Source organism: Hyposmocoma kahamanoa, unplaced genomic scaffold (genome assembly GCF_003589595.1).
Source record: "Hyposmocoma kahamanoa isolate Upper Pololo Valley unplaced genomic scaffold, ASM358959v1 92, whole genome shotgun sequence".
In the NCBI taxonomy this organism is placed as follows: domain Eukaryota; kingdom Metazoa; phylum Arthropoda; class Insecta; order Lepidoptera; family Cosmopterigidae; genus Hyposmocoma; species Hyposmocoma kahamanoa.
Window position 1 is genome coordinate 10,106,817 of NW_020654748.1, and position 26,264 is coordinate 10,133,080.

At 33.5% G+C, this 26,264-nt stretch overlaps 1 protein-coding gene across 1 annotated transcript in view; it reads left to right on the plus strand.

The window, feature by feature from the left end:
• The first annotated feature begins 11,754 nt into the window (after window positions 1-11,754).
• LOC113236464 overlaps window positions 11,755-26,264 on the plus strand; it is a 35,797-nt gene continuing 21,287 nt past the window's right edge. The window contains exons 1-2 of the mRNA XM_026472543.1: window positions 11,755-11,866; window positions 11,945-11,976. The gene's annotated coding sequence lies outside the window, so the exon portion shown is untranslated. The remainder of the gene's footprint in view (window positions 11,867-11,944; window positions 11,977-26,264) is intronic.

Sequence of the window (26,264 nt, forward strand, 5' to 3'; positions counted from 1 at the left end):
TTTTCTTTCAAGTTGAAAACAAATTCTAAATATTGTGAAGATTTTGGAGGTGTGAATTCTTATCGAACCTAGATCATAACTCGATAGGATGTATTGCACATGATTAGGGACATTAAACATCAAATCATGTAAACTAATGTGCGCCATCAATCCTCTGACAGAGCGCTTTAGTTTGGCAGCTGGCCAGATCAACAAGTGATTGCCTGTGGCAATATCGAAATTATGTTTTAAAACACTGAAATTGCATCGTACTGCGACGTTATCTTTGACATTATTGATCACCATTTCTACTAAAACTTTGCAAGGATCGCTTAATGATCATCAACGTATATTAGGTAAAATGCCTTCTGAAAGGCTATTAGCCAGAGTTCACCATTCTTGTCCAATGCGGGTCAGAGATGGCACAGGTCTTCGAAGAGTACTTAGAATTTTTTCCGACATTTTCATTGGGTGTTGAAGGGTAAGGTTGCTGGTGAAGTAACAGCCAGATGGGACTCGTTAACTTATGTCTCAGGGTGACGGGCGTAGTGGCAATGCTCCTCAGATCTTTGTGATTTAAAGCTCTGAGTGGCACAGCATCTTTTATGGACAGCCGTGTCGCTTACTACGACTTGTTCGTCCCGCCATTTAATATAAAAAAAACTGCAAGTTTCGAAAAAGAGTAAGTTAAGCAGGCCCCTCGAAAAGTACTCAGAACCCCCTTCATAAGAATAATAAGCATATTGCCAATTAAGATAACACTATTTTTACGAAATGAAACAATTTTTCCGGATTTAAATCGTGTATATTTGTTTTTTCAAAGAAACTGACGTTTCGGCCCCTTTACAGGGTCCATGGTCACGGTTGACCGTGACACACACAGGAGTTTCATTTCCTATATGTAACAATCGCGAAAACCTAAGAACTTGATAAACACTATTTTTGTTTTAAGCTTCTGTACCGGCCATGTAATAAAACAAATCCTTATGTATACAATATCCGTTCTTATAAGATGTTACAATTTGATACACGTCAGCATAAATACCATATAAATATTAATTGAACACCTTTTTATACGGCAATTACAGAAGCGAAATCCGAATAATAAACAGGATCTGCTATCGCACATTTGCATAGCTTTGCATTGCAAACAAATAAATGCTTATCGCGAGTCTTTGTAGTGAAAAACTAACAATTCTGAAATCATTATTGAATATCTAAACTCGTTTTGGTAAATTAAAATGTTAAGCACGCATATAGCGGAGTCACATTCATCCCATTAATATAAATAAAAAAATTAGGAAGTTAAAGTGTCTGATTTCCGCTGTCGCGGTTATCACGATTTTTACACTTTTTGCACATTTGTGTCTAAATATCAGTGTTTATTATTTTACTAATAAGATTGATCAATAGAGGCGTGTCATTATTTAATTGCCGCAATAAACATTGAGGCACATGTGGGATTTATTAGGATAAATGATTATGAAACACTATGATTGCTCCTAATACATTAACTTTTTTAAAGAATACTCCGTTTAAGAACAAAAATAATGTTTTGGACAGGAATGTTTAAAACTCGACATACTTGTACCATCTCGGCGCGTCTAATGTGATTTTGTTGGATCCAATTTAATAATACATACCTTTTACATACAAAAAGTGAACGAAGTCGCAGGCAGAAGCTAATGTTCATATGTTCGAATACTATATAAAATACGAAAGTGCGAAAATATTTACAACAAAAAACAAATGTAGCGAGAAGCCCCAGACGAGCGTTATATCCCCGTACCTACACCGCATTCCATCGTACAAGTGATTAGGGAGAGCGACCGTGAACGGTACGCGAGACGAGACATGTGAGCTTTATATTCTACATACCTAGTTCGTTGTAATGTATAATAGGTACAGTATCGGTCGAGAGAGCAACTAATCTTGCGACATATTTTAAGTGCACATCGAGCTCACAAAGAAAGTTTTGTTTATTGCTCTATTCAAGCCAGGCAAGTGTCTGATCTAGATGTGTAATAATATAATTTGGGCTAATAGTGTGGCTTATTTCCTTGTGACTTTACACTGTAGCAAAACGTAGGTGTCCTAGTGTAGTTTTATCACAGCAGTTTGAAGAGTTGCAGCAGCTCTTAGAAACTAAATCTGTATACAGTGGGAATTATAGTCTTGATTTCTGCCAATATGTAGTTTCAATAAAGACTAAAGATTTAGAATTAACATGAGGCCAAATATACACATTGATACAGGAGATAAACAAAGGAAAATTACAAATTAATTTATTTTATAAAACATTTTAAGGTATTACAATTTCCTGTAGTCATACATAACAAAACCAACATAATCCTTGAAATAAAATTAAGAATATAATTAATTTATTGAAACAAAATTACTTAGTGATTATGTGTTACCAACTGTTTATGATTTTTTAAGATTCTCCTAATATATCATTACGGGATCCAATGGTTTAAATGTGCCTATATTATGGTTTCAGTCAAACTGTTTTAAATATCCATGACATCTCTAGGGCTAGCACAATAAGGCGCGACTTGCGCGAGAGCGCATGAAGCGCGAGGTACTGCAATTCTCGCATCGCTTTATATCGCTCTCGCGCAAGTCGCGCCCTATCTAGTGTTGTTAAAAAACCGTTTTTTTTTTCTAAGGTGAAAAAAAACATGAAAAGAAACCGTTTTTTTTTCTAAAAGTATAAAAATATGACAACATGACAATCGAATTTTTAACGACATTTCCTCTTTTGTTGTTAATATTATTCTTCATAGATAAATTACTCAAAATAAATGGGCAACACTCATAGTGTTGTCAATTTGTGACGAATTTCCCAAATTGAGGGAAATTTCAACTCGACTGGGCATTTTGTGGGATTGTCGCTATGTGGGGAAAATGCAGGGATTCTAACATATTACCTTTTTTTTAAAATCTATCGATTGCTGTTGCATCGCTACTTTGATGATTATTGATAAAAACACTACTTCTTTATTTATCTAAGAGCGATATCAATATTTTTTTCCACTATTTTTTTACAATATGCAAACAACATTTTTTTTACAATATGTTATTCCATTTTACTTTTTCTGAAAAAAACCAAATTTAGAAAAAAAAACCAGGGTGCTGTGTTTTTTTGTTTTTTTTTTCAAAAATGTGATCCAATGAGAATATTAAAATAATATTGAGATTCTTCTGCATGCATTTTTGTATTGAAGCTGATTTGCTGGAGTCATTTCTCTGGGCAATTAAACTGCACAGGAATTGGAACAGAACATAAGACATTCAAAACCATGGTCTCACCTAGTATTTAATGAAAACATCTGACTATTTTAATACGCAATGAGTTCTTTGTAGTAGATTGTTTCTCTAGTTGAAAAATTGGTCTACTACTACTACAAGAATTGGGGATACTTGAATCATAGGGCAAAGATCAAGGCCCTTTGAAACTCACAAATAGTGGTAAATTCTGCTACATTAAATTTATATTCACAAGTCACACAGACCAATATTGTTTATATGTACAAGGTAATTACCATTTACCTAGGTCTGCACCAGACCCACTCATGCGGATAATTAAGTTTTAAACAACATTTGTAACATATTACGGTTCTTACTTTTTAGTTTTGTATTTGTAAGCTAGCAGTATCACTAATAAAATGGTACATAAGTAAATAAAAGTATATCATTCTTTTGCAACTATTTAAACAATTATAATGGACAATGGTGCCAATTAGGTACCTGGTCTCCAAACAGAGAACTATCTATGGGTACTAGCATATAGTATAACAAATTAACTCTGTAGGGGACTAGTGGGAACACCTAAATTAGAACCAATTTAGAAGTTTGTTTCACAAATTTTTAGTTTCCTATAGAGAATGAAACTATTTATCCAAATTTTAAATTGCACATATTTGTTTTTTCAAACAAACCAAAGTTTTAGGCCCTTTACAGGACCCGTGGTCATAGTTGACTGATAAATCTGGAAAAATTGTTTCATTTCCTATCCATAACAATCGCGAAAACCTAAGAACTTGATTCCTACAGAGAATCTAACCTAGGCCCTCCTCATCACGTTTTTATAGTGTTAATTATTGGAGTACCTATTATTTACTGTTAATCCAATGATGTCAACAAACATAAATGATATAGGTGCATTGTCTGGTGCTATTCAGAAAGTATATAAAACTGTAAACAAATAGAACTTTTAAAATGATATACACCATATATTTTTAAATTCAAAGAAGTGACTCTTCTATTTCAGAAATTAACTAAAAGGGACCTTAGACACAATTGTAAACATTGTATTTAAATTCTATAAAAAGTATGTATATATAAATAACATTTGTTGCAACTGTAACTGTGGATTAGTATTTCATAAAAGGAATCCCAAAATAGTTAGGCTTTAAGACATGCAACATTTATTAGAGTTATTAAGGTGAAGTTTTAGACCACATTCAATATTTCAACCAAAAATGAGTATTTCAAAAAATATTCCTGTTTACTGAGGAAGTTCAATTTTTGGAGATTGTACGACATTCTGGCTGTGTAAAATGAGAAAAACTATTTATAAAAACAACAAAGATGTTGAATTAACTTGACCTAATCATTTATCTGTGTCAACAGCAAAGAACTCACTGATTTGGGGTAGTACCAAGAAAAACTGCAGACCTAGTTTACATGTTATTCTTAGCATCCAACTCACAACCAATATACCAAGGACAGAATTTCTTTTACATTCTTTAAATTTTTTATTTAAAACCTTGGGAATAAGTTTGTAACTATGCTTTAATTTTGTAAATAAAACATAGAATAACAACTTTATATTAACTTCCAACATTTACAACTTAACCAATGTAATGTAAAAATTTTGGTCATGTATAAAGTCGCAAAACAAAAAAGTGTATACAAAATTATAAAACATTTGATAAAAATTTTAATTCTATTAATCTAACTCTATGAATAACATTTTAATTTTATGAATAACAAGTCAACAAATGTCAACATTTCTTACATTTAAAAAAAAACATCGACAGTGTCACATGCGGAAGCTTTGCAATTTGGTGTATAATAATGAACGAAATGTATTTTATTTTGTACGCCTATGCAGCTTGCCAATTAAAAAATTTACTAAAAGTTGAATAATTTGTGTTCAAAATAATGCAGTAGTTTATATAATCTCACGACTAATAAGCAACATTGTTACACAAGCAAAATAAATTAATTGAAGAATAACTAAATACATAATAAATATTCGCATTCTTACTAAATTTGTGTGAGAAAGTTTTATTAATTTTTTTTTTATTAAACTGCACACATACTTGGTGCTATCATCGAAATTTAAATAACAATTCCGTCCACTTAACAAATGTTTAAAATGTTTTATGTTCCCTGATCCCTTTGAAGGAAATGTTTTTGCAATGACCACACATATTTTGAACCTTACATCATTGTGTTAAAGACCCCCGTCTGTAACACAGCGATTTAGGCTCAAAAGATGAATCATGTGCTATAGTTTACATCGGTAGGTATCGCCGTGCTGATGTCATGCAAACCGTGCAGTGCCGCCTTCTCGTGGCAACATCATGCTTACCACCTCAACAACTAACCACGCAAACTCCACTTCCAAGAAAATAAAATCTAAACATCTGCTACCAAAAATAAGGCGCTCTACTTCTCACCAAAGAAAACACAAGTTGTAGACAAATCTAAAATTATGTAATATTCTTAAGTTATCAAGCTTTTCTTAAAGCCTATGCTATCCCGAAATAAAGTAGCGTGGAACATTTTATAAAAGAACATTAAATAATGCGTAGGAGGTGTAAATACCTTAGATTTTATGTGTAATCCAATATCCCGAAGAAAGTCGCAGTCCTATTTACACACGTTTAAACACTGTCATTCATGTAAAATTACGCACTATCACAAAGCACCACTACACAAATTTTCACTTATATTTAGTTTTTTATGTGAAAATATCACATAATGCGCCATTTTCGCAATAATTCCGAAGGACAGCAGTCGGCAATCGCTGCCATCTTTTTTGTCAAATGTCTAAAAAACTAAAAATAGCGCTTCGTACGAACTCTGGTGTTATTTTTAGAAAATACTTCGACAGGTTTCTGTATAATTTTAGCAGAGACATCTATTGTCGAACAGAGAATTTATCGTAACTTTGTTAGATGGCGCACTTTGTCGAAAATTAAGTTATGAATATTTTGGTGTATACCATGTGTATACGGATTGTTTTTGGAAAAAGTATACATAAAATATTACAAGTCAATTAAAGCCTTTGTTACTCTTTTGTTACACATGATTAGCCAGTACCACCTAATCTATAATTATAGATTTTGATTTCCTTTCAAGTCATTCATTCATTTTAAAAGGAGCGTTCGAATTGTAAACATGGCGGGAATTTGAAATGAAAGTACCTACGTAACGGTAAAAGGTTTAAAATTTTTCATTGAGATTAAGACAACAAGAGTGTGGAAAAAGGTTCAGGATATAAAAGCAAATAGTATGGAAGCATACAAAAAGAAATACCTATTAAACCGCGCTCAAAATTCAAAGTTTTTTATCGAGTTCTTAGGTTTTCGCGATTGTTACACATTGGAAATAAAACTATTTTTCCGGATTTAAATCGCGTATACATGGTCACGTCAACCGTGACCATGGGACCTGTAAAGGGCCCGAAACATCGGTTTATTTGAAAAAACAAATATACGCGATTTAAATCCGTAAAAATAGTTTCATTTTCAACGTCTTTTATTAGCAAGAGATCTGAGTGCAAGTAAAAACATGAATAATACCTACTAGCTTAGAATAATCTAAGCCTACTAGTATGTTATTTACGTTAGCAAATACGTTGAACAGGCAACCCCTAAAACAAGCACAGATGCCGGAGATTGCAAAATTGGCTAATATTACGTGACACTTAAATCTGGATGACGTCATTAGTTACATCCTTATATTTTCAGCAGTTAACTAACGCGCAAAGAAATAATATGATTTCTTAACTTAACCCACCTACAATTTACGTAACTGGTATATTCAAATTTTGTACAAAAAGCTTACTCGACATTTCGAAATAAAGGTATTTCGAAATGTCGATTTAAATAATTTATATGCCACATTTTCATTTCTTGAAGCCTGTCTCATTGTATGTTCATTTAATGAGAATTAAGCCTTGGGGCTTGATACAACGGACTATATGGTTCGAAATACCTTCAGATCGAACATTTCTAGTGAAGCTTAGTACATGATGTGTTTTAATATTCTAAATGCAGGACGAAAACTCCCGTGTGCCAATTTTGTGTGATTTTGGAGAAAACTTACCTCAAAGTTCTTACGTCAAAGTACTTCCCAGGTCTAAACTAAATAAAGCAAGTATGCCGTATTGGTTCGACGACAAGTGATACAGATTTTTTATTATTTTGGCTAGAACTAAAAAATAATAATATAGTAAGGTAATTCCAATAAACACGATAAGTAGCAAATAATAATAAAGTTTTGCTTTCAATAAAATTTCAGGCGTTCTGAATTTTAAAAAGTTTAGACACGCACTCATTTAGATGGCGATATCGCCGAAGTCAAACGGCTTTAAGAGTTGCATTATGGTGAGAACAGTTTGTATGATTTTTAAAATGATTTTTGGGCGCTACAAACGTGAAATGAAAAAGAATAAAAGTTAACCATTTTAAAGAAATTTTCGGTTTTCGTAACTTACGCTTGCATTTTGGAGAAGCGACAAAGCGTAATAAATAGTACTTTAAATTCCTGTTAATAAATATTTAATGAGTAATAAACTAAATAACATTATTATTTTTTGAGTTTTGATCGTTTTTGTAATTTCTAATTTGTAAAAATCGAAGAACTTTGTGGTAAGTTTTCTCCAAAACCATATAAAATTGGCACCAGAGGAGTTTTCGTCCGGCATTTAGAATGTTAAAACACATCACGTAGGTAATAAGCTTCACTAGAAATGTTCGATCTGAAGGTATTTCGATACACAGTGCAACGGCAAAATTTATAACGCATCCTTTTTTTATTTTTTATAACGCATTTATTAGAATTGCAACGAATATTCGATATTCAGCCGAATGCCGAATACCCAAAAGCAGGAGGAGTAAATAAGAAAAAGTAGTGTAAATTATCAGGTAACTTTTATTCATGCATTTTTCACTTGTATAAAAGAAATTAAGAAATATTATGCTATTTCTTTTAGGCTATCAAATTCTTTATTTGAAATGAAAGTAATTTATGAAATGAAAACTACCTACTCATTACACGGCATGAGACCCAGACTCGGCTACAAGCTGAACATGGGTCGACACTCCTCTATCTTTCATGCCGAAATATACGCCATAATTGCTTGTACTTGTGAGGCGACTGAGGCTAGGTCCAGCGTCCTGTTCCAGGTCACTCTGACATCGAAGGTATTGAAGCAGCGGATGAACTGGCAAAGGCTGGTGCTAGGGAGACTAAGGGTCATAAGCATACAAAAGCCCTGATTGCTCCTACAGTGCCAAACACTGTAGAGAAGCACTGTCACTGGACATGAATGGTATCAGAATGTTTACTAGAGCCTGAACAAGGTATTGTGCCTTGAACAAGCACTTGTCAAATATTGGACAGAGAGAAAACAGATAATGTAGATTCTGCCATGAGGCGGATGAAACTCCTGTGCATCTCCTCACCCAGTGCTTCCCTCTAATGGGCGCAAGAAATTCCATACTGGGTAAGCGCAGGCCATACCCAGAGGACATAAAAACTGTCGGAGCCAGGAAAGTTCTTCAGTTCTTTAATTGTGTTGATCTTGGCTCCGAACTGTAATTCGTGGTGCAGTAATGAGGGGCCGCATAGGCCCCAAATGAAGCCACTCTAATAATAATAATAATAAATACGATAATAATAATAATAATGTTCACTTATTTTTATGTTTATAATAATAATGTTTATTTACTTATTATTATGTACAGTTTACTCATTACTAAATAAAAAAAACTTACTAAGTACCTACTTATTGTTTACAAACCGAACTAAAATTTAGTTTTTAGCAAGTTAATGAACTGAAATGAAATAAACAATTGCTTTCTTCATGAAGTCATAAAGTTAAATTATAAATTGAAAATTAGTTTTAGTAGCAGTAGAGCTCCCTGTGAAAGAGTTCGTCCACGGAAGTGCTGCAACCTCACCTACTTCTGCCTCAAGCAGTCGCGGACGCAATGGCAGTGGCCCTCAGATCTTTGCGATGTAAAGATGCGCATGACTTGTTCGTGCCATGACTTGGTATCATAAAAAGAAACATCATACCTTTGGTATAGTAAAGCTACATGTGATCATACGTTAAAACTGCTTTTATCACGTGGAAGTAAAAAACCATACGGAATTACATGAAACAAATTGAGTATCTATACGTCAAATTTTACAACTCTTCTGAAAGCTCTCTCCTGAAAAGTCACTTTGTTCAACCAAGGGTGTGATGTAATAAACACATTACTTAGACAGTGACAAATACTCAGATTTACTTATATTTAATTAGATAACTAAGTAAAGAAAGCAAAACAGGTTAAGTCTATCTTTGAAACGTAACCACGTTTTCAACTTCCCCATTCCAATCATCGCTTCATAACAACCGTGGACACGCGAATCATTGACAGCGCAAAGTGTTACATGAACCGCTGAAAATTGCGTAAGTTTTTGAACTGCTTTTCAGAATTGTTGTTTATTTATATGTCTAGTTAAGTAACTCGTTACTCGCCTAACTGCCGGAACCTTTTTGTATAATAATTATTTTATACCTGTGATTTATTATTTGCTCCTTATACCATTCTACGGGAGAAATATTTGTATGGCCTACGTTTATTTCTCTCGTGAGTTTGGGTGTAATTTGTGGTTGTCTATGTGTGTGTCTATGGCACCCGCGACACAGGGTTTTCCTATTGCGGGGCTATGTAGAGTGCGTGGGTTTAAAAAAACCATTCATGATACATGTATGTATGACTTTTGAACGTCTTATTATGCCAACTATGATGAATTCAAATTTTTGCCATGGTCCAACATATCCTGGCCGAACAATACGTAACGTATGCGTCAATGTTGTATTTGCGGTCCTCGTTAACGCGGGCGAGAGACGGTGGTGAAAGTGATTGCGCAATGATGCAAATAACTAAACACACTGCAACTGCAGCTATCCAAGATATTGGGTTAATTCATTTTATTTTTACCTTACTTATATTCGTTTTATCAGAGCAAGACTAGAAGCACAATGTTGGATAGCTGCATATCGTAAGGTAAAAAAAATAACTTGAGGTCGAAGGACTTGATTTCATTATAATCCTATTGACAATTAAAATAATAGTACGTTTTTCAAATTCTTCCTTTTTTACTCAGCTGAATTAAACACCTAAAAATGAATATTATTTATATAACAATAATACTATTTTAAAAATACCTTACCTGTGTTTTTTTTTTAAAACAAACCGTATTATTTCTACTCAATTCAAATCAAATGAACCATCACGAACTGAATTATTCAAGACTCGAACAAGGAAAGTACTAAATGTATATTTTTTTACTTCATTATGTAATTACAGGCGTAAGTAACAAGCAGTAGTGTAATCCCAGTATGCATTGTTAACAGTTTCATACCAAATATCGTCACGTGTCAGTTATAAAAGCAACATACCACCAAATCTGTTTTTACAAGCATGCACTTTGTACGTCGAAGTATTCTATCCTGTTTTATAACAACGCGTTGATACTTAAGTAGAAAGTTAAGTAAATTTTGTATAAAAACCTTTATTATTTATGAGTCACCATATGTACCACACAATTTCAGCTTCTGTTGCGTATTTATTGCGTGTTTATTTATATAATATGGACTTGCGGTTGGACAAGTAAGAAGACATCTTGACCGCTTTCGACGTTAATTTTTTTTAATAAAATTTAAAATTTCAAACTTTTTATAATTCATCAAATTGAACTTCATAGTTCCATCTAGATGCGCAGGGTATTGATAATTGAAATGCTTTTTCTTTTTAGTTCAATATTGCACGAAATCTTTGTTATTGCGTACTTATTTTTTTATTTGCATTTCTTGTTTTTTAGTTATTACTTATAAGTGTTTATTCTCTATCTTCACGTTGTTATTGCAAGCTGTGGTCACTTGTAACTAAACGTGCAATTACAAATGTCCACCACTATATTTAATTTATTCTGTGTATGTAGTATTGCTGCAACTGTTAGTGAACCCAATGAAGCAATCCTTATCCCTTTATGGGATAAGCTCTCCTTTGTACACTAATAAAAGTTTAGTTGGAAGAAATCCCTTCATGGGACAAGCTCGCTTTTATTTATACACTCGCTTTTATTCGTACACTAATATTTTAAATTGTTTCTTAAAATTTGTAATTTACTTTGTGGTACAATAGAGTCCTTATATATTTACATATATACATACACACATACCTCAAAACCATATGAAACAAAAAAATTGCCATTGTGGCTTCACTAAATCGCTACATATTCCATTTATAATACTGCGTCTGACATTATGTCGATCTTCGCAACACAAAGCGTAAAGCGGAAGCTTAGGTAAGCACCTTTAATACCATAACATTTAGCAAAAACTATCTTGTGATCAAACAAGACACGTTGTTGTAACTAGCTACAGCAGCTGTGGGGGACGACACCACTTTTCTCTTGAGTTTCACCAGCTGTCTAGCGCGCAGTCCAACCTGCGCTCGCGACGCTGGAAAACGTGCGCGTCCACGTCTCTTCTTCCGACTTCGAATAAAACTACGATATAATTATATTTTTTCGCAACAATATCGTAGACTTAAACTAAACTATTGAGTGAATAATTTTGCGAGATAAGGTATTGTGTGTCAGTGTTCGGTTACTTTAGAAAGTAGCAGGTTAATAAAGGAATAAATAAAACTGATTTTTTTTCAAGTTGTGCACCACTGCTGTTGGAATAATTCTGAGGTTCGTTTTACAAATTAATACAGTTTGCTTATTTACATTATGGATTATTAACTATATAATAGTTTTAAGGTGTTCCTGTAACGCATCGACAACTATATTTCAGAGAGTTTGTATGTAGAGTTTTAACAAACACTCCTATTTCTCTATGACTTTCCTGGAATAAATTTTTTCCCGCTTTTCTGTATATAATTATGTAAACAGATAAAAAAACAATAAAAATATCGCTATAGCACCTTTAGGTTCTCGGTAATTAAATTGACCTTTCCGAACATTCTTCTTTGTAAACTCGATCACATTATCAAGTTTTTATGTTTTTGCTTATTTATTTTAAAACAATTAAAGTCATCTCTGTCATTTGACGCATCATATAAAACCGTTCCGGAAGAAGCTGTATGCCAGACTGAATTCACTGACTACCCATATTGAAATATAAAAGCACAGAAACAAAGGACTCACAAAAAATGGAACACGAACTCTTAAATGAAATTCATTATCTCGGCAGTATTTGGCCGCATTACAACAATCATGAGTTAATGTGAATTAATTTTTTTTGCTTTTGTCGACAGTCACTATCGAAACTCTATTCTTTCGTGACTAACGAAGGCAACAATCGAGTTTGCGGTCCCACGGCACGAATTCTACACAAAACATAGCAATTGATTTGGGGACAGGGTTTATAGCAATTAAAAGCCTGTTTGCTATAGACTTGTACGTATGTAAACATAGCTCATCAAAAAAATATTTTTAGGAAGCTTATCTTGACTGGGTAGTAGTATAATAATTGTGTAAAACCCGTTAATTAACTCAATTAACGAAAATGTCATTATTTTTAGCAACCGGAATTTTGAGTAAAATAATTCTAAAAAAAAGTTTAGTATATAAAATGTGACAAAAAATGCCAATGTCTATGCCTATGCAAACATGATCGAGTTTTCAAAACTTCCTGTCTAGAATCCAAATACTTAACCCCAAATCTCAAGTTAAGCTTACAATATTATTTAGCTCTGTCTCGATTTTTAACGCACTTTCAGATGTTGGCATTCTAGTCTTTAATTTGATCTGAATAGTGCTACTTTCTTTAGACACTTTGTGTACCACGCTGCATAATATGTACGAGTATGTCTCTTGCGGCAATGCAGCAGCAGGGTCGATTCGTATGCGCAACAACAAACAATTGCTGTCGCTCAACACCACATACAGAGTCCCATCTAGGAAACGATATGAGGGGTCTACAATGTCAAAATATAGAAATGGAACTTTGTTGGAGTTTGATTTCTCAAAATTTAGAGCAAGCTGACAAAAGTCAACAAAAGATTTTTTTGTTAACATATTCAAGAACAGCAACTACATGCTATATTTTATAAAAAAATATTTAATATTATTGCGTTACGATATTCCAACACAACGATATCGTTCGCTAGTACAGTGATTTTAATGACTCTATATTGCAAAAAAATATACGTCTAATACTATTTTCCAATGATATAAGACCCCCATTCCAAAATACATCCCTGTTTGCCAACCTGATGTTGAAACATAATACGTGATATATTTATCAATCGAGACAGTTTTACGAAAGTCGAGTAGTGCTCGAGGTAACGATTGGTGGTGCGCATTATTGGTACGTATTGAATAATCTTAACATGCACCACGTAACGGTTTCCTTTAAGTATCTACCTAACCGAATAGGATTACATAGATGTTATGTACATACCTGGAATATTAATGAACGTTTTCCAGCAGTTCTCTAGATGATGCGTGGCGCCATCGAAGATAAATACTTTCAAGGGCATGAATATTTCTTTAATGGTACTAGAGTTAACGTCAGCTACGACCTAGGCTCCTAGGTTGATCATAGTTTTGTACATAATTGTTTTAATTTATTCATTACATAGTACTTCACATTATAATACGTAATCTAATTTAAGTAAAATAATTTCTTCCATCTTAGATGACCTAGGCCCCACCTAGCGTGGGAAGGAAGAAGAAGAAGGAGAAGAATTTCTTCTATCTTTTTAAAACTTCTTCGAGGGCCTACAGCGTAAACCGTTTGGCCACCGAAGTCATCAAATTTATAAATATCATCTCGATCTCGTAGACTGCAGTTTGTCCAATTGTTAGCAATATTTATCCAAAGTATTTTATTACTTCTAAGTAGTTATACTTAATATGTATATTCACGGTAAGCTATTTTTGTACCTAAACTTTAAAGTGTCCTTAGTATTTGAAACCTCCAATTATGATTTTAAAGACAAAAAGCGCCTTTAATTAATCTCTTATAGGCGAAGAAACACCGACTGAGTAAGCCAAAAAATCGGAAAAGGTGCATTAACCGCTTTGAAGATTTTTCGAAACCCCTGTGGCCTATTATGGGTCTTAATTCGTTCACAGCGATCGGAAATATGGCTCAATGAGTACGTTAGGCACACAAATAAACTTCAACCATTTGAAATTCTATCGTAGGAATCTCAAAACAGAAGTTAATAAAAACGACAACGAATTTTGGTCTGAAATCGCATCTTATTGTTACATAATTGTGGAATCTAGAAGGTTGTTAAATTAAAACTTTTCATTATAAAGTTATCCTAATAACTATAGTGTAGGTACCTGTATTGCAATGTACAGAGAGTAATAGATTTATTCAGTGACTCTAAAAATTGTCACTTAAACATACACTATGAATTCAATTTCTTATTTATTATTCATTTCGGTGTGTCATTGTTCACCAAACAAGGCCAGCTAATTCAAGTTCGTGTAATAGTCATTATTTGATCGTTAATTCGTATTGTTATTATAGATATTCAACGCGTTTAGACTAATAATATAGTTATAATATTGCAAATTTAATGTCTATTATAGTTGATTGCATTTTACGCTTTACCGCAAAAATGCTTAGATTGTAATGCCATTCATTTAAAACATTAACTTAGTAGGTTTGTTATTATTACAGATAAAACAATATTTTTTCCATCAGCCCTTATTTATTATAAATCGCTAAGCTAGTAGATTATTTATTTTATTCGACTTTACAATCATGGTGCTTAAAAAAACGCATCCAAATTTTCCGATTCAACGTTCTCATTCATTTTAAACATTTTTTAAGGTTTAGCTTTTTTTAATCTATCGCTGCAGTCTAGTAAGTATGCCTTTGAAATTTATTATTATGTTGTGATGTGAGGCTTGACAAAAGCTGCATAATAGCCATTCATCGTTAGTTTTTATTGGCAATATTTTACAAAAGAGGCCAATAGGTCAAGAGCCTCAGGTTAGCATGCCATTTGCACACCGTGGGATATTATTCAATTGAATACTATGGAATTTATTAGTTGGCAAAATTTCACTTTGCTCTCAATCTAAGCATAAAAAGAAACTACTTATTAATTTTCATTGTTAAAATTATTTTGAAAATATTGTTTGCGAGTGTCTTTTAGTCACGATACCGTTTTTGTTCAAAAACTCTTGTATCACAATTTCTTAATGTATCTTCCTTTTATATATGTGCTATGAGCAATCTTAAGCTTTCATATCACACGATATATAGCCTTCAATGTCACAAAAAATAAATAAATAAATAATAATATATTATAATAAATAATTTAATATCATGCTGGTGAAATATCCTGACTCTCAATAACTTAATTATTGCATTATATTTTTTTTTCATTTATGATACGAAGCGACAGGACGAACACGTGCACCGTGCGCCTGGTGCATAAGCAACACGCCTGTCCATAACAGTTGCAAAGATCTGAGCGGCACTGCCATTACGCCACTACTACAACAAACCTTCGTTGACATTTATTGTTCAGTTGAAGCAATGATCTTTTATATACTTAAGAAAAGGTCATTGGATGAAAGGAAGCAAATGATCAATCGATCTCGACGGGCGCAATATCTTTTCTACCCTTTGCAAATAATTTTTAGAAAATGTTATGTATAAATTCGTCCATTATTCCTGGTGTTAAGAATGTTAATACTATATGAATTTTGTTTCTAACATGCCATACCTTTCTGAAGAATTTGCTTGATTTGCGTATTCAGGATGTAACAAAATTCCTACAAAGATATTTCGGTTGGTTGGCTCTCTTGTTGCATGATGAACCAACAGTAGATTACCCTTGGTAATCTACTGTTGCATTTCTAAGGAGAAATGCATACCTATCTTATTGTTTATTATATAGCATCAATAATACATTGCTGAATTAATAACGTAATCATAAATAATGCAACTATAATGTTGAGCCGACAAAAACCAAACACAAAGAGCACTCTCTCCTTCTCTATCCAAATGCATTACTTTAGTCTCCGAATCTCGATTCGTGGGTGAAAACAAAACATTACTGCTGCCATCACGTAGTTGAAACTAAGAACATTCTTTGACAGACTTTGGAACGCACTTCCCATTACTGTACATGACAGTAAATCCTTAGCTGTCTTTAAAATGAGAGTCAAGGAGCACTATTTATCCTCTATTCCATCCATTTTATAGACATTATAATATGAAATTTGTATTTATCTAAGTATTTATACAGTCTGTAGTAATTTAACATGCATTTAGCATGCTTTTTTTTATTATTATTTTATTACACAATCTAATTTTGTTTTGTTGTGCACGTAAACCCGTTATTGTAATTATTGTGTCCTGTAATTTGGTCTGCAGGAAGAAATTTCTTATAGAAATAAGCAGTACCTTTTGTTCGTGTTTTCCGTTTTACCAAATGTGATTTGTGTTTTCCTGTACAATAAATAATTAAATAAATAAAATAAATAACATTTTTTGCTATCTCTAATCTAATCTTTATATTTATTGTTACAATGATGATGAATTTCGTTTCAAAATTTGAATATTATATAATTCACTTACGTGACGTTAAATTATTTCGCCATGCTTTTGTAGTAACAAAATCATAAACATTTACAGTATTTGTGTACTACAACTTGTGGCACTAGAGCTCCTTGTGAAAGAATTCGTTCAAGGAAATATTGCCACCTTGCCGTACCTATTTCTGCCACTGAGTATTAATGTGAGCATTACTGCGCTCCGGTTTTAAAAGATAAGGCGCTGGTGAGATTACAAGCACATGGGAGTTGTCAAGTTAAGTCTCAGGGTGACGGGCGCAGTGGCAGTGCCGATCTTTGCGATTTAAGCTTAAGTGACACTACCGCTTCTATGGACAGGTGTATCGCTTACTACCAGGCGCACGACTTGTTCGTTCCGTCACTCGGTGTCACAAAAAAACTACAAAATGTAGTTTTTTTCCTACATTGTTTTCAGTTCACGGAAACCGAAAAACATTATTTCATCACACCATAGAAAATGTCACTACGTTTTAAAACTAACGCAATATTAGCATAACAATAAAACGACATCATCAAACATTTACACAAACTAAACCTACTTTGTATCTGTGAACGAACGGAAACACCCATTATTATTTATTCAATAGTTATATTCATTACGTAATAAATGTTTTCCGCACACACACGTCTTAACGAAACGTGTTATAAGTATATGGTTTCGTAAAAGGGCATAATGTGCACTTTCTACTTCTATAAATTCTCATTTCAGAAATGTGGTGCAAAAACATTTTAACTTATACAATGATTATTTCAAGCAAGCATATTTATATTCAAGCAACGTTAGTTGTGAAATTTGTATGTTACTGGTAATTATGTTCTTTATCTTTGTGGGTACTCTCTCTCACTTTTTCTCTCACGCTCTCTCTCTCTCTCTCTCTCTCTCTCTCTCTCTCTCTTTCTCTCTCTTTCTCTCTCTCTCTCTCTCTCTCTCTCTATTTCACACACACTCACACACACATTTAAGAAATGAGCGCTTCTCGATATAGCAAACGTCTTTGTAACCTCTGCAAAAGTTTTAATTAAATAAATATGTTTATTGTTTATTTAAATATGTGTATGTATTAAATAATACATACAAAGATGTTTCCTACTCCTATATACCACGCACCCTTGTTTGGACTTGGTCCAGTATTAAATAAACGTATTATACTTATTGAGACTCGCCAAGAAGACACCCCTTAATTATGAATTACCTAATGTCTTTGTACAATAATGTTCCATTCCAGTTCTGCAAAACAAATACTAGGTAACGCGGAAAATGCATGCGGCTCGTTGATGTCTTTGACATGCCGTTTACTGTAATCAAAGCAATGGCTAACGACATCTACAGACGTCTGCATTCGTTCCTAGTTTCTCACCTTCACCGTGCATTGTTATTTACTTTAATCTAGTATTAAAATTGTTTATCTAAAGAACAGTAGGTATTTTATAAAAGGCGTTAGGTAAGATAAAAGAACACAACCGCTCTACCGTTCCGTATACATATAAATAATGTAATCGACATTTGTAGCGAAATATACTTATTAACATATCTGGAATTAGTGAACCGACATCAATAACCCCCTATCAGCAGATTTTTATATCACATTTAGTTTCAGTTTTAAATATCAAAATCAGCATAATTGACATTTTTCAAAGAAGAAAAAACTTTAGGTGCCAATATCTCGAAACTTACCAAAATTCAATTGCGTTGTTTATGACAGAGAGGGCAGCGCTGGTGACCGCACAAACAATATTAACAAAAGAAATATTTCAATTCGATCAAAATAACATTGTTTCCCTATTGGTACACCAAATTCGGCTCATGTTGTTGTTTGCTGTCGTGACACGAGACTCGCCAACGGAAATAATTATATATGGACCTTTCTGAATTACATCCTGCTCGTCTATACATACCGATAAAAATCGAATTGAGTGGAAAATTTTGCTAATACATTTAATTAGAAATAATAAATTTGTGACAATAAAATCTCCCCAATTATTTATTATACAGGCCCAGCTAATATTATTGTTAGTAAAAATTTAAAATGATTAAAGTACTTACAACAAATTGTTGTTATGTCAGTAAAATTAAAAATCGAAACCCGTGAAGATCAGTCAGAAAGATACATTTTTATACTTCACCATAAAACACTTGAATTCTGTAATTTTCCCGTGCCGCGATTTCCGCTTCCGATGTGCCGCGGACTGCTTGAGATTATCTTTCGCTCGGTTGTCGCCATAATTTGCGCATAAACCGCGCATTGCTCCCGCACAACAGGCGATACCATCAGGCAATTATTATTCTGTTTTAAAAGAGCGTAAATAACTCGGTAATTTGCGATTTCTAGAGATGAGAAACCCAATGCATGCCACACATGTTATTTCAAACAAGCGGCACTCCACGTAAGACTTCTATCATCCTACTTAAAATTCATGTGCGAAACTAATAGTGATAATTTTTTAAACTAATAGTGATAATACCAAGTGACGGGATGAACATTTCGTGCACCTGGTGACACGCCTGACTATGGCAGTTGCAGCGCTACTCAGTCTGCCTTGTTCCTGTAATTTCGCCATCCATTTCAGATATCATTGATAGCTACATTTATTTTTAAATACAGTGGAGTATTGAGTTTTCGCATAGAGACATAATATAATACCTGTACAAAAAGTCCAATACAAAAGATTTGTCACAAACATTTAGAAAAAATCCTAAGGTCTGCTGACTCAATCTGTAGCTCAGGCCCTGGTTTGGCGTAGACGCAGGTTCGAGTCCAATCAGGTCGAAATATTTTTTCTTTGTGTTCTATCTTTGTATTAATACTTATAAAATAGTAAAAACCAATAAAAAACAAACCGGAGATAAATTTCTTTGCCATAAGCAGCCACGTCTAATGCCTCTCTCTGTTACTTTTAGCAAGTCTTCGCGAATGCAGCTGGGCAGACACAGTGTACACGAGAACAGATGAGACATATTTTGTGTGCGGGATCGGTATCGATTCCCGTTGACCCACGGGATAGGAGTCACCAATATAAAGTATGCCTCCAATCTAAAGAAAAAAATAGGCAATTATTTATAATGGTTATGATATATTGTAGAAGTCAGACGCTATTATTTGAGATTACAGATATTTACATACGTGCATATTGACTTAAATGTTACAGAGAAAGCGTAGATTAATGGTGTGAAATGTCTGCATTCGATACGATTTAGTTTTTTAAATGTATTCATTGTTTACAAGCAAACGTAGAAGACGCCTTTCAAGAAATGGCTGTTTTACTGGGCTTCCTGAGCAATACACCGGTTAAACTTTTAGGTCACCGTGTTACTGGGATTTGGCACCGTGTGTCTTCTTTCAATTACCTAAAAAAATCTGCTCAAAAGGATAGATTTTTGCCGTGCAAGAGATGGAGTAAAAGAGGTGTCTGAGGAGGTACCGGAAAAAGTGTTTCGATAATCGGTTCAGTCGCTAAAATTTTGCATAGACACTATGGAAAGTTCTTTGAAAAGATTTAACAAAAAAAATATACCCATGAAACACTTTTGTATTAGTGCAAAACTTTCTGAGTGTCCCACGTATTTACCAGATAAAACAAACAAAACGTAGATTAAACCGCAGGATGTAAAAGAATAATTGATAATTTTCTTAATGAATACTTAATGCTTTTATAGCCAGTTTTAAAGATCACTTGTATTATAAATAAACCGGTACCTACGAAGTGGTCTGTAGATAAAATATACAATATTTTTGCACAGTTCTTTATGCCTTATTACTTAACAGTCGATACTACCTGATCTCGAATTTAATTTTTTTCCGTACATTCATTACGGAAAAAAATTACACTGACTTTATTTCAGAATTTATTATTTTACAAACGAAATTAAACCCACTTCAAAAATGTATGTCGTATACTACTTACACGCATTCTATTTAGTTCAGTTGATACAAAAAAAAATATTGGAATCAAAAAATCGCATATATGTAAAGCGGTTTTCTTGTTGAATTTCGAGGTAGCTTTGTGTTTTTTTCTATCGTGAAAATTATTTTTAGGAATTGTGTTTTCATACCGTATACTAATCAGTGACTTATATTCTCAATTTTACTGTTTTACAAAGTGATTGATTGAACACTTTCACTGTTATGCGGAATCAACCAAAGCCATGTGAACTCTTAAAACTTTGGATAATCATAAACTGCAAATGTCATATCTAAGTAACGTCGCGAAAAGTAACTTATTTTAAACCACTTCAAATATCTACATGGCACCATAATCGTAAACAGTGACGTGGAATATTATACTTTCAGTAATTAAATATCATGAGTTGATCGTAACAAAAGTATGCCAACGTTTTCTTAAACAGCCTTGTAAATGTCTCATAAATGTTGTAAAGTCGCATGTCGTTGTCATACATCTTATGTTCTTAAAACCATTGTCCGAACCAGTGCAGCAAAGCACGAAGTCGATGACTGCATGCTGCTAAGGGCGACCGCTTTCACTTCGCACGTCTGTCGCGTTGTCTTGTCGAAGTCGGCCGGGTTCATTGCCCAAACATCGTCGAACAATAAAATGTCTGGAATGCACCAAAACACCGTACTCTTAGTTGGATAAAATAATTAATAATTAATGAATTTTTCTCATAACACATTAAAAAAACGACATCATTTATATATATTTAAATAAAGCAAGTATTCAATGAGGAATAGTTTTCAAGAATTTCAGGTGAACATAACGGAAGTTTATTACTTTCGAAAGTTTATTACTATACCTAACCATTGACTTACAATTCAATGACTATAACCGATAATTATAATAATATAGTGCACATTATGACGAATATACAAGTATAATCAAAATGGGATTCTTATACTACATACTCCTCATAAACGCAGTGCAGATGCCTTAATTTATTATTATTCGTGTTTCCATAAACCATTACTGCCGCCTACATAAAGTTATCAGTAAGATTATACTAAATTGAAGTCGAGGTCAAGACTCGTCCGGCGACCGGCCGACCTAGTGAAAGTGTACCTACATGCGGCGTCTACTTCAGCTTAGTTTTATAAGAGACACTGTCTATTCACTGAGCTGAGAATGTCAAACGTTACAATTAAATATAGAGAAAGTTCACGACATTACACATTCTATAATCTCTCTACTCTTGAACTTGATCACTCTACACTGACATATTTTATTTGATGAGAAAGTATTGTGCATCAAATTTAATAAACAGAGCAATATACATTCAAAGTGTCCTTAATAAGCACAATGTAAAACAAACAAATACAGTTTAATTTTCAACTAAGAAATTTTCTGACCTCCTGATCCTTTAATAAAATGATAAAGCGTGGGCGAATATTACATATTTGACAGTAAATGTTTCGAATGAATGTCGGATGGAGAACGAGAGTACAGGTTTAGTAATAGACCAGCAAATATAATCAAATTTGGTAACTTTGGTATAATAAAACCATATGTGATCAGACCATACGTCAAGAGTGCTTTCATCACATGAAAGTCATAAAAATATTACGAACTATTGTATATTTATGTGTATATTATGTGAATATTAATATATGTTACGTGAACTTTTAGATCTCTCGTATTTAACATGAAAAAATTATCGACTAATACCGTTCGTAGAATCTGTAAAGTTCTCTCCTGAAAAATTTTCATTTTTGCAGATGTGACCTTATTACATCAAGGATGCGAATTATACCTTAGTAAGTTATACTTGATATCACGAATGTACATAGTCGTATACCTATGCTATACACAATGTATCTATCTACATTGTGTAATCTGTAGACATCAGCTAAGCACAAATGTTGGTGCCTATTTCTTCATAACAGTTGATAGATCTAGATATTCTTTATAAACACTGACTAGCAATTAAAAAATCAGTTACCATTACAACTTGGCATGCTAATTAAGACGAAAGAAAGTCCCCGTTTTATATAACAGTTGGCAATATTTCACACCGCGTCGGTCGGCGCCGACAACCGCTCTCTAGTTAAACGAAACCACACAAAGAGTTTCCTCTTGTTTGCCGCAGACAACGGTGCATAGGAACAATGGGTTGCAAAAACCCTCAAGTGATGTAACTGATTTGATGAGTAGCTTCAAAGAAAAATTTTGTCGTCTCGTATGAGAATAATATGTCAGATTTTGTCAAACGCAAAAATCACTGGATCAATAATAAAAAAAATGTATCATAAATTACAATTTATAATTCATGAATAAACACAATATAATTTTATACAGAGACAGTATTCACAAAGTTGAGAAACCACAAAGTCAACAGCAAATCGATTAAAATATTGCAAATTGAGAAATCTGGACTTAAGTGGCATCAAAGGAAGACCGGAGGAAAAGTAAGACTCGAAGCCTTAACTCATAATCTAAAGAGTTTAGCATAATAGTCTTTCAGTCTTTAGTTGTTAAACGATTTTAAAGAGATATCGATGTCGGTAAAAACAAATTTGGTAGTTGTGAAGTTTTTTTTTACGATACTTAAGGTCGTACTTATTCCAGAACTCCACTCAATGCTCAAGTCAGGACTTGAGTATGATTTAAAGCCCTAGAAATCGTACTCAAGTCTTTACCATTAGGGTCGTATTTCCAGTGCTTGAAATCATACTCAAGTCCTGACTTGAGCATTGAGTAGAGTTCTGGAATACGATTCTAAGGGTCGTATTCCCGAACTCTACTCAATACTCAAGTCAGGAGTTGAGTATTGCAGTGAGTCCTTGAAGTTAAGTCCTTGCTATTAGGGTCGTATTTCCAGTGCTTCAAATCATACTCAAGTCTGCTCAAATCCTGACTTGAGCATTGAGTAGAGTTCTGGAATACGACCCTAAGTGACGGGACAAACAAGTCGTGCGCCTGATGGTAAACGACACGCTGGCCATCACCGTTGCAGTGTCACTCAGAGCTTTAAATCTCAAATATCTGAGGGGCACTGCCGTTGCACCCGTCACCTTGAGACATAAGTTGAAATGTGCCTGTAATTACATCAGCACCCTTCAAACGCGGAACATAATAATGCTCACATTACTGCTTGGCGGGAGAAATAAGAAGGTAGCAGTACTTTCCTGGACGAACTCTTTCACAAGAAGCTCTACTGAAATCTTGAGAACACAAGGTAAGCTTCTATAAGTAATACGATATACTAGTCCTCTTACACCGTCTTTTGAGGGAAGTGAAATGTTAGTACAATTTGCACGTTATCGGCAAATACATCCTAAGTGTTGAATTTAGCGTAATGATTGTTAAAACATGTGAAACTGATAATATAAAAAAAGACAATTCTTATAAGCTATCTAGTTTTCCTAGAGCTCAAAACATATGACTCAAAATAAAGTATCTTCCTCTTATTCAATGCCCTTACCAAACCTGACCTCACATACTTAGTACTTAATTGTCAGATATGAGATTTATGAAAAACTTAAGAAGAACGTAAAAGTCAGCGCAAGTTGTTCCGGAGGTCATTTAACTGCAATTAAGGAGAAATCGATTACCATGTAGCCGGAAGGATTCAACAACTACTTGTCCAATGCATGTCCAACTTAATAACGAGGCAAGTGGGCCTAAAGACGTGCTATTGTGTCCTGTAGTTTATTTCCGAATGTAGCATAGATTTGGAATTCTCACGTATTATTTTAGAAGAACCCATTTAATTCATAAAAAATGCAGAATTATCTACTCTGCGGAAATGTTCTAAAAATTTTTATTTAAATTTGTGATAGAATAAAGAACGTGGCAAAGGAAAGTGAACAGCGATTTCTCGCTAAAAATTGTAGAAAATATGTATAATGATTGAAGAAAAATTAAAATCTAAAACCTGGCAGTGTGGCTAATTAGACCCCTTAGCCTGTCCCGAAAGTCGAAAAATTTTACTATTAAATTTGATATACTGACACATTGACACAATTATTTCATTATAATGTAGTTACGTATAGGGTCTATAAGCATAAAATCATATTTTTTAGTGTTTTTAATTGAAACCACCATAGGTCAATGGAAACCACCATCAAAATAAACAATATCTAGACTCATTTGTGTTTAGCTGTGATCCCTCTTGACGATGTCTGGATAATACTACTAAGGTATAATTTAAAAAATGAATCTATCGAATCATTCATTTGTTGCCAATTATGAAGGTGTTCATTTTTGTATCTTTTAGTTTAATTATAATTAGGAAGGTCATAAAAATTATTACTATTCTATAACTTGAAATGAAATTTCTTTGCCGACTATTGTCACTATTTACTACCAGTGATGAAAAACTGTAACTGGTTCATTTAGTTATACTTTTGCATACTCTATCAACATAAAGCTTTCTGTCTGTGAAAATAGGCATGTTCGATTTCTATAAAGAGTTAATGGGATTTTTAAGAAACTAGTTGCAGTTTATATTATTTTCTCAAAAAGAAGTGAAGAAAATGAATACACTAAAATATCAATAAAAGCAGCTGTCTTACTACATATCTGTAGCTACTGTATATTTAAAACAGCTATATGAACAGTATCGGTAAAATGTAAGGTACAATTCGACGTGACAAATTGTACACTTCGGACTTTGAACCGTTCTTATCTCAAGCGCCATAGAGCTGTACCTATAACTTACAACACAACGTCCGATGTGGCCCACCGTACCTACCTAGTCGTGTTGGTACTGTTGTAAAATCTTTATTATTCAAATCAATGATCTCAAATACAAATATAATTATCAAAATCATCAAAATGCTAAATATTTTTACGTTTTCTGACAAAAAGTTTGTATAACAAAATATGTATAAGTATTACGTTTGAAACGTCAATTCTTTCAAACGTCAGACGATAATTTTGCTGGTCATACTGAACGTAACATTTTAACCGTACTTGGTAGGTCAATGCCGTACATAAAAGTAAGTAACAATTTTTTTTATTTAGGAAATGAAACTATTTTTCCGGATTTAAATCGCATATATTCGTTTTTTCAACCAAGCCGACGTTTCGGGCCTTTTACAGGTCCCATGGTCATGGTTGACTGAGGTGTCGCCGTGACCATAGTACCGTCACGTAAACAAGTCTGCAGTCTGCGAGCCTGTCATGGATAAACCTACACATTCAATGAAGTTTGACAAACCCCAGGTCCTTGCAAAAGAAGTCCGTTATATATCCAGGATGCTGCGAGAGGCCATTGAAATAAAAAAAAATCCTAATTTCAACAGGGAAGATGGTTTCTCCGTACCACCAGTTAGGATCCAGTATTTCCTCTGATGAAAAATCCCAAACAGACATAATACTGCAGTACTAATTACTATGTTTTAATTTATTCCAATTTCTATTATTAATTAATAATAAATTGAACTTAATAAAAATTCATTCAATAAAATAATTTGTAAAAAGTAATGTAAAAAAAAGTAGCGTAAATTGGAAAGTTTTCTTTGTAAAATTTAAAA